Source organism: Thunnus thynnus, chromosome 14 (genome assembly GCF_963924715.1).
Source record: "Thunnus thynnus chromosome 14, fThuThy2.1, whole genome shotgun sequence".
NCBI classification, from domain to species: Eukaryota; Metazoa; Chordata; class Actinopteri; order Scombriformes; family Scombridae; genus Thunnus; species Thunnus thynnus.
Window position 1 is genome coordinate 6,700,886 of NC_089530.1, and position 10,059 is coordinate 6,710,944.

At 39.9% G+C, this 10,059-nt stretch overlaps 1 long non-coding RNA gene across 1 annotated transcript; it reads right to left on the reverse strand.

Annotated features, from left to right (window-relative positions):
* Positions 1–2,876: 2,876 nt before the first annotated feature.
* On the reverse strand, positions 2,877–9,796 carry LOC137197600 (uncharacterized). Its single transcript, XR_010931472.1, has 4 exons — positions 9,715–9,796; positions 9,032–9,102; positions 7,930–7,972; positions 2,877–3,388 (listed from the first exon to the last, which is right to left on the reverse strand). It is a non-coding gene; the product is annotated as an uncharacterized lncRNA (long non-coding RNA).
* Between the last annotated feature and the right edge of the window lie 263 nt (positions 9,797–10,059).

Genomic DNA, 10,059 nt, shown 5'->3' on the forward strand with positions numbered 1-10,059 from the left:
AAAGAAGATGAATGCACGAAAGATGCATCAAGTATCCAACACTAGCTGGGATCCCAGCTGATGGGGAAAAGCAAGGCAAAAAGACTGACTGACTGCTGGAGAGCTCAGAGAGACCTTCTTGCTTTAGTCTGGTCCCTCTTGCCCCTTTCTGTTACGGCTGGAAATAGCAATTGTGTGACACTCGGCTCCTGTGGGCCTGGGTTGCAATAAGCCAGCAGTGAAATGTGATGCTTTCTGCCATGGCTGTGCACTCAGACTGTTGTTGTTGTGTGGCTGTGGAGGAATCAGAGCGGGGACTCAGGGCCCTACTGTACACCCAAAGGAGAGTAGATTTCATATTCCAAGTGAAATGCCTTCTGGCACTGTTCCGCCAGCCCTTGATTTGAATAGACAAGAGCTGCTAGGGAGGATTGAGGGATAAAAGAGGGTAAGGGAGAGAAGTGACTGAAGCCTCAAGAACCGACACAATGTCTATATGCTGTATCAGCACTCACACATATCAAGAAACTGAGTGCTGAGTGTGAAGTGACACTATACAAGACTAAGAGTCGACAGCCATGCAAGGGACTCTATGAGGCTGTACACACAGCACAGCGCTGCTTTGAGCTAAATCTAAACTCAACACGCTTACAATGACAATGCTAAAAATGAAAAAAGGTAACACCTGCACACTCCAAGTCACAAAAGTTTAATGATGACAATGTTTCGATCCTACTTGGATCTTCGTCAGGTCAGAATGTTTTAAAAATGGAAAACACACCCATATTTATACATCATGCAAACCAATGTGGGATGATGAATCTGATTTAATGTTTATATATAAGCTGTATAAGATAAATGTTTGATATTTGTGATGTTTTTGGTATGTTGTTTTTTAAAGGCTTTTGTATTACTGCTTTTTTCTATTTACTTTTTTCTATGTACTTTATTGAATTGTTAATTGTTTTGGGATGTTTATCACCCTGGGTGGTTTGGATGGTTAACCACACCTTCCATTAAAGAACTTGTCAGCGTATTGGTGTATACAATGTATAAATATTGGTGTGTTTTCCATTTTTAAAACATTCTGACCTGACAAAGACCAACAGTAAAAAAATTTACTCAAGTGCTGTACACATGGTTACATTTCAATAAATGTTCAAATGATCCAATATTTCACCAAAAAGCAAAGATTAGAGAAAAAGTCTGAAAATGAAAAACTGAAAATAAATTTGTGTATCAGAACTTTTTTTTTTCTTCTTTCCTCTCCCATTAATCATCTCATGACCCCTCAGATTTATCTGGTGACCCTTTGGAGGGGCCCAACCCCTAGGCTGGGAACCGCTGGACTAAACTAGCTAACTGTATATGAAGTAGGCCCTATTCACACCTGTCATTAACATGCATCACGAGTGATCCAATCACAAATGGACAGCTCTAAGTACGTCATTTCACACCTGGCATTAGAATGCGTCTCCACATGCGTCTTGAGTGACCACTTATGATTAGATCTCATTTCCCACTCTATATGCAAATAAACATGTGCATCATTTCTGTTTACAAAGACCAAATGTGTTTTCGTCTTTAACTGGCGGGAGGCAGCAAAGTACTTCCCATGCCTAGTCTGCCATAAATGAAAAGAAGACGAAGTTTGTAAAGACCTTGGCGCACAAGCAAAATCAAATCTCTTTGGTCCAAACGGAAATCAGCATGTTTCATGTGTACTCCATCCATGAGAATCTATTTTGCCTGTTGTGGCTTCTTTCTATTGTTTCTCACTTTAATATGACGCCGTTTGTGCACAAATGAGTACTTACTTATGCAGAGGACGTCAGTTGAGTAGGCGGTCCTTCAGTGTGGCTCAGTACACATTCATGTACACACTTCTAAAAGAATGTGGTTATATGCGGCCCAGACCACCTCCAAATGTGGTCTGAGCGATCAGATCTCAATGTGTCCTCAATGTATCTTGGGTGCATTCACCCCTGTATTTAGAGCTGTCCACTTGTGATTGGATCACCCAAGATGCATTTTAATGCCAGGTGTGTACAGGGCCGTAGTTCAAACTAGCTCCACCTCGAGCAGCTACAACAGTAACATGCTGCTTACACACTGATGCTTCACATTAATAATCTAATGATGATAATAATTTATCAGTCTGAGGGATCAAACCACTACTTTTACTTTAACACTTTAATTACATTTTGCTGCTAATACTCATATACTTTTACTTAAATAGGATTTTACATGCAGGACTTCTATGTGTAATGAAGTATTTTTACATTGATGTACTGCTACTTTTATTTAAGTAAATGATCTTCTTGGACCATGAATATATGTACAAAGTTTCATGCTAATCCTTCCATTCCTATCCATTTTACAGATGCAAAATGGAGAATCTCAATTTGGCTGTTTAGTACCTAAAAATGGGCTGCAAATGCTTGTTTAATATCCCGTCATGTGTTTTTACCACAGCTGCGCTAGGGCATCAGGTATGGGGAAACTAAATTTCCTAGGATTTTCACAAGACAAAATTAGCTTCACCTAACAGCTAGAGTGGCACTTACAAAGAACAACTGTGAACATTTGACTAAAAATTGCAATCAAACTTCCTATTAAGCCTATACGTTATTATCGCTGGTGTCATCAAACTGAGATGGTGCAGCAGAATAACTCCAATCATTCTTCACACAGATTAACATTAATTTATCCTGAGGTCAATTTGTCTTTACCAGTCAGAGATGTTTGTTTTGGTATTGTTGAAGAGGATCACAGTCATACATCTCATGTGGATGAAAAGGGTGTTTATGTGCAGTAGACAGAGGATCTCAAACCCATAATTATTATAACTTTTTTTTTATTTTACCAACACATTATAGAAATAATTCATAGCAAGCTGAAAATGAAAATAATCATAGCTTTTTCCACCACAACAGCTAGAGCTTTACAAGTATCTTGCAGTACACCAGATATGAAACAAAACAAGCATGAAATGAACAGCTATGTGAGTGTAACTGTATATTATTTTTCACTAGGGTAGTTTACATTGGTTGGTATAGAAATAGAATGAGCAGGAATAAAATTAATAACAAGAATGTTCAAAAACAATATTAATGAATTTTGAAATAATAATAATAATAATGCTTTTTCCCTTCAAATGGCCTATAGCCTGTATGACTGTAGTATTTATTCCTTTAGGGTACAAAATACTGTATGCTACATATAAAACATTCAATATTGTTATAGAGTATATTTAATTATATCACTTGTATTTATTTACTTATTTAAATTTTTAACTGTTAGGTTCAGGTGTCAGTGGGCTGTGTGCTGCTTAATCTTCTCTCTTTCTGCTTTCTCTCTCTCTTGCTCTGTCCTATTCTGCGTCTGGACCGCCGTCCTGTGTCTTTCCCTGATATAGGCCATAATTAGAGTAGAAACAACCGAAAACAGCTCAGAACAAACTCTGCAGAACTAATTTATAGACAAAACATTAGCCTATATCCCTATAATAATTTCCTACCTTAATGGAGCAGCATCTGCTGCAGGGCCTTTGCATCATATGCATCAACAACCTGCTCAGGTTTAATCCTCTTAGTTATGTCACTCTCAATGTAGAGAAGTGAAAGAGAGGAAAGTCTCTCCTGGTCCATTGTTGCTCTCATCCAGCTCCAGACCCGACACATTGCTGAGAAGGATATTTCACATGTCGCTATCCTCACTGGTAGTGAGAGGGCCACTTTGAGCACTTTAGTAAAGTTAGGGTAAAATCTAGGGCTGTAGTCTGCTGGTCGACAGGTCGATTAGTTGGTCGATATGCTCTCGACCAACTAAATTCTCATTGGTCGAATAATCTCCGTGTTACTTTCATAAGGAGAAAAATGCTACATCAGTAGCCTTCCAGGATTAATCCATTATTTCCTGCAGCGGGAGGGACAGACTAACAAATTACCTGGGAAAATGGGGGTGTATTCAAAACACCCCCATTGTTTTCACAACTTTGAACTCGCCCAACTTAATGGAGACTGCTAGGTCTAACTGTACTCAACAGCATTCACTGAATCAGTGTTTCTCCTATAATTATCACAACAAGAACCCCTGCCAGGCCAAAAAAAATATTTTTTAATGCCAAAAATATCCATTCATTTGGAAATCAATAGCATTTGGGAGTCTCTGTGCAGTGCTGTTCTGAAACTTGAGTCAACCTCTGTGTTGTTGCCTGGGAAAATATTGGTAGCGTAACTCTGTTTAAGAGTAGGGCATTGCTTAGTATGTTTGTGTAGCGTGTGGGAAAGAGCGAGCGGAGCAGAGGAAAAGGTTAGCAGTAAATTGTCAGTCCGGCAGTAAATGTACAGCACAGACTACAGTGTGTCAGTTAATAAATGCTAAAATTGTTTCCCCAAGTGCTGGAAAAGTGAAGGGCATTAGCTCCAAAGTTAGCGACAAGAGGTTAGGCTAACCTGAAGACGCAAAACAGAGAAATGGAGAACGGAAAAATGTGTGGCTGCTGAGTTCTCTGTGCACTCTGTCCCGTTACATCATGCATTACGTCAGCATGACATTTCAGTGTGGGCAAGGTCAGCATTGATGGAGGGAGTTTAAGAGTACTGCTTAATCAATCCTGAAGCACCATCAACATCACACTTTAAGACAGTATCTATACTTTTTGCAACTTGCATTGCTTACTTTGAGAACTATTCGTGGCATGCTCCAACAAGTATATTAATAACCGGATAGAAAAGGTGTTAAGCCAATCAGTCCTTGGGGCTCTCTGAACCAGAGGTTTGAAACTCCTGTTGCTCCAGCATGGTCTCCACAAGTGCAAAAGTTAATGTGGCTGGCTTCCATGCAGGGCACTTGTGTCGGGGCTCCTCTTCTGTGACAGAAATACCACAAGACTTGCAGAAAGTATCTCCTACCATATCCCTTCCCAATTGTTTCTCATTTCTCCAAGCCCCTGGATGCAGGCCTGTAGAACACTGGAAGCTTGAGCAAGCATCGTATCTGTTTTCTGGAGGGCCTGAGATGCGACATGGCATGGAAGAGCATAATCAAGCACATGCAGAATTCTAGTCTTCCTGTGTTGTGAAGCAGAACTGAAGCCTCTGTCCGTGGGCACAGAAAATTCAGCAAGAGCAGTCATGAAGGGCTTCAAAGAGTTCCTCACAGATGACATGTTATGCCATCTACAGGTCCATCGTGTGTCACTCAAGGCAGACAGGTCCGCTTTCACTCCCAGCTGTTTCTGCATCTGTAGGAAGGCATGGTTCCAGGTTGGCCAAAAAAGGTGTACAAACTCTCCAGTTGACTTTGTAAGCTTCAATTAGGCTAATACCAGATGGCCCCAGGGCGATCTTGGCGCATCCTTTGCTGCACTCTGTTAACTTGTCATGACGACAGCAACATCATAACACTGTGCAACAAGGAAGGTAGGAAATTTCATGTTCATTCAGGAACTTTTTAAATTGACCATACATTGCTTCTGCATCAGTCGTTTCAGAGCAGTCAACAAATCTAAGGAAATGCTCTTATATTTCCATATTGTGAGTTTAGCGACCGCAATCTGTCATTTGTTCAGATTTGAAGCTTTGAGCTTCGTCAACCATGAGAGTAAGAAACCATCCCCCTCAATCGCTTTGATGATTTCTTTCCGCACCATACCAGAAGCTATTTGCATGAACTAATTTTGGGTGTCATGGCTTGTGAGAGTACATGATTTCTGCTGCATCATACAAAATGATGCATCTTGCTTGGCAAGGAAGCTGCACATTTCCAAAAAGTTTTCACAGTTGCTTGAGCCTTCACAGGACATTTCATTGTGTCCTGTAAAAGCAATCTCTTGATTTCCCAAACACAAGATAATTTCAACAACGGAGGTGTCAAATTCCCAATTCTCTTTAATGATTTTCTTGTGAGCTGTGCTCATTTGAGCAACGACAGAGCCGCTTAGTTTTGACTTTTGATAGAGCTGCCACTTTTCCATACTCTGTTCGTGTCGAGTAGATTTGGTGTGTTTTACAGTTTTTTTCCAGTCACTGACCCCACTAGGAATAAAAACTGGGTCCCTAACACTGCACACAAACTGTCAGCATAGGAAACAGAATATGACATCTACCTGCTTGCTCTACTCTATTCATTTCTTTTCATTGTGCCTTATCGGTGACTGCAGCAGGCACTCTTTTACAGCTAGCCTCAGTTTTTGTGCGCTATGTAAAAGAGATGATGCAGGTAGGCTAGGCCTTGATTAACATACAATATATCATTATTAACAATAAATAAATAAATAAATATCTTAGTAGTGACTTTTAATGTTTGCCAGTAGTTACTACCCAAAAAAATCATGATTTTGTTGAAGGTTACGTTTTTTCTTTTTTTCTCCCTATGGTTTTTACAATTAATGAGAAGGTTAAAGTAAGAAAATTGGAGAGGAAATTGAAGTGGGGCTGTGAAATACTGCACCCGTGACCCTCTGCTGGCATTCTCCCTCCTGCAGAATGGTGAGAGGTCAACTATCAGAGTGCTGCAAGGAGCATCAGCATGTGGAGATTGTGCTTCATTATGCCACCACTCACGCATGCCTGCAAAGACAGCTTTTACAATGAGCTCTTCCTCTGCAGCCCTGATCTCACCTTAAAGTTTTTTATATCCTTTTCATCGCCTCAAAGGATTAATCACAGGCTTTTATAATGCAGCCGCAAATAAGCAGACATGTCTCTTTCTCCTCCCTTTGACCTGAATGCTGCAGCAGCCTTCCTCCCCCTTTAGTAAAGACTGCCATGGGAGCACATCAAACACATACCCTCTGCACCCAAGGCGATGAAAAATAAATCAACAAACAAATGAATAAGTAATCACAAAGGGAAATAAAACAACGAGCCTTTAAAATATGTGCAAGAAACACGTTTATCTGCACAGTTCTTATGTTCGTGAGCCTTTTGTGTTTGTGATAATCCGACGTGTATTTTGGGAAACATGCCGGTTTTCGGGTCCCTGATCTCATTAGATTTATGTTCACTGTTCTTTTTTTGATGAGTGAGATGAAAAAAGGCTTCAGTGGGTTGATTTTGTATATGGCATTGTTGGCTATATAGCATGCATCCCTCCCCACAGGCTTCTTGCATTTGAGCTAGCAATATAGAACTAAAACACCCCATTGCTGTTGGGTGATGTCTTGGTTGCAAGAACTGAATGGAAATGTTTTCTCATGCTGCAAAGGAGCCACCTTGATGCTGTAGAAATAGTTTCATAGTGATGAGAGCTCTGAGGCATTGTCCAGATGGTCACACCTGTGTGCACAGCTGTGTGAAATCGCTGTGTATTTAATAGAGAAATAAACACAAAGAAACTCATTCATTTGGCAATAAGGTTATGTTTGAAATCCTGTAAAAAGAATGTATGATCATTAAAGCAGTAAAGCATTCAGTGCGCAGGTAATTACTTGTACAGACACTGCAGATGCTGAGGCGTTCATGAATTGTAACAAAATGAAGAAACCAACACCTGCATCTTATTGAACTGAGGCCTGATCCACTGACCCATGTTGTTTATAGCTTATGTATACCTGCCGAGCTACGTCAGTTGACTCCTAATGTGCATTAGGTTGTGCTTCTAATGTTGACACGGAGGTCATTAATTTAGATCAAGGACACCTCAGTAATAGACTTGTATCACGCAAATACAGTGCCTGTTAGCTTGCAAACAGCTTAGCAAGCAGAGAGCGTTCCCTGTGCTTTGATTTGATGCTAAGTGCTTCATCAATCACAATCCCAGACAGATCATTAGAGGCTTCTAGGATGACAAGACCAGCCAAAACATCTACAGCAGATTGCTCTAGACCACCCCTCAAACCTTTAATTACACCCGAGGTTGGCAGTTATCAAAGACATGCAGTGATAAGTGACTCACTCAATAGTAGCCATTAGTTAAAGCAACTTGTTAGTGTCAGTGACTTACCTTGCGATATGGTACATCAGACAACATGCAGCATGTGCTCTTTCTGTATAAAAGAAGTGGCAACACTATAAAATATCCCTGTGACCCATAATGTAACTCAATTGCACAAGTCTTGGCTAAGGTTCATTGATTAAATGATCTCAAAATAGCTCATTAATAAAAACATTTTTGCAGCGTTGCAGTCGTTGATAAAGCTCTAATTCGGGTGTTTTTCGGCTTCCACAGATTTAAGTGGCAGACTTTGCAACCAGAGGGTTGATGGATTTAAGCAAGGTATGAAAAAGATTATAAAGAAAATGCTGGCTTTCATTTAGTTTAGTTTAGCTGACAATAAAAAGCAAGATATATCAGCTTGTGATTGCAATGTCTGTTGGTTGGTCAGTCAGTTCACCAGTTTGGTCCAGAAAATATCCATTATAGCATTGTTGCTGTGAGCATGTTAGTGTGTTGATATTAAAGGCACCAAGGTTCCTAGGTCACAGAGATGCTAGCCCTTTTGTGCATGAATTATTATCCCCTGAGTCAGATTATTTTTCAATGGGTATTCATTTTTCACATTACTCTGAAAACATGAAAAAAGCTTTTATTCTTGTTTTTCCACTAGGTTATTGATGTGTCCACTGTGGTTTACAGCTTGTAATAATGTGTAATAATACTCTATTAATAATAGTTTATTAATATTATGTGAAAACTTTGAAAATAAGGTCAGATTTCAATGCTGCAAAACAAATATTTTTAAAATATTAAAATATTAATAAAACACATTCTGCTCGGGGCCATGGAAAAAACAACCACACAACTATTTCTAACCTTTTTTTCTCTTTTCTTTTTTGAACATTTTCAAAGTACATTAACAAAAGACAATAAATAAATATTATCAAGAGGCATTTACAGTGGTCACGCCCAGGAAGTAAAAGAACACTCATGTGCCACTGTGTGTTTTTGTATTAATGGGGATACAACACAATGATCCACAAGATCTACTCATTCAGTGTGATTGCACAGCTTTACTGAAAATGGCCTTGAGATGCTGATAATTTCTTTTTCTTACTTGCTTCATGCCACTAAATAAATCAGAGGTCTAAACGTGGTAGGGACTGACCTGAACAGGAGGGGGCCATCTCAGATGGCTCATCCTCACCAGCCTGAGTGTCCTCGGCTGCACCATCTCTACTGCAAAAAGGAGAGTTTGTTTTTCAGGCTGCTATTTATCATCACCACTAAATATGATATAGACTCTTATTCTTGTTCAAAGATAACACAGCAAAGTCCAGATTCCCACAGTGATGTTAATACAATAATAATAATACTTGGCGTGGCATTATTATTTTATCTTCCCACAAAGAAGTCTATGTTGCCACAGCATGACATATATCTTACACAACTCCATAACAGTCACATTGTTGCATTTATTGCAACAATACAAACTTCAGGGGTGCTGATAAAAATATAAGTATCGTTAGACAACCCCCTGCTTGGCTGCAGTTCCTCAGAGTCCAACATAAGACAGCTAAAGATGTACTATGCAGCTCCAAGTGTTTCTGCAAAGCAGCAAGCATACTCAGTCAAATTTGGCTCAAACAAATAAAGGCTATAAAGGGGAATTTGTTCAGTGTGTACTCTCATATTGTAAGCAAAACATGCCCTTTTGTCCTTCCTGCCCACCTGCTTAATGGAAACACTGTGCTGCGCCAGTGTAACACCTTGGGAATGATTGGTAACATGTGTGTATACGTATGTGTGTGAGTTTGTTCTCTTCCAGATGAGCGGCCAGATGATACATACCAGAGCAGACAGGCATTGGCCAGGGTCACGGGGTAACTGTCAGAGGCCCTTCACCTGTGTGCAGTGACAGAGGGGATCCTAGAAAGAACATGTCTAGACACATTTCCTCACACCATTCCCTCATGAGTTACTCTGGAGTGTAAGTGCCCCCTGGTGAGCAGAAGGGAGAATGTCCCTGAGCGAGTTATGGGTGATTTCATTTAGCACTGACATATTATTCCAGTATAATTATAATTTAAAATCCCAGATCGCCCACAAACTACACTATTAATATAAATATTCAACATATTTCTGTATAGCCCATAGCTATATGCTCCCCTGTTCTGTTGTGGATACGGATCCAAT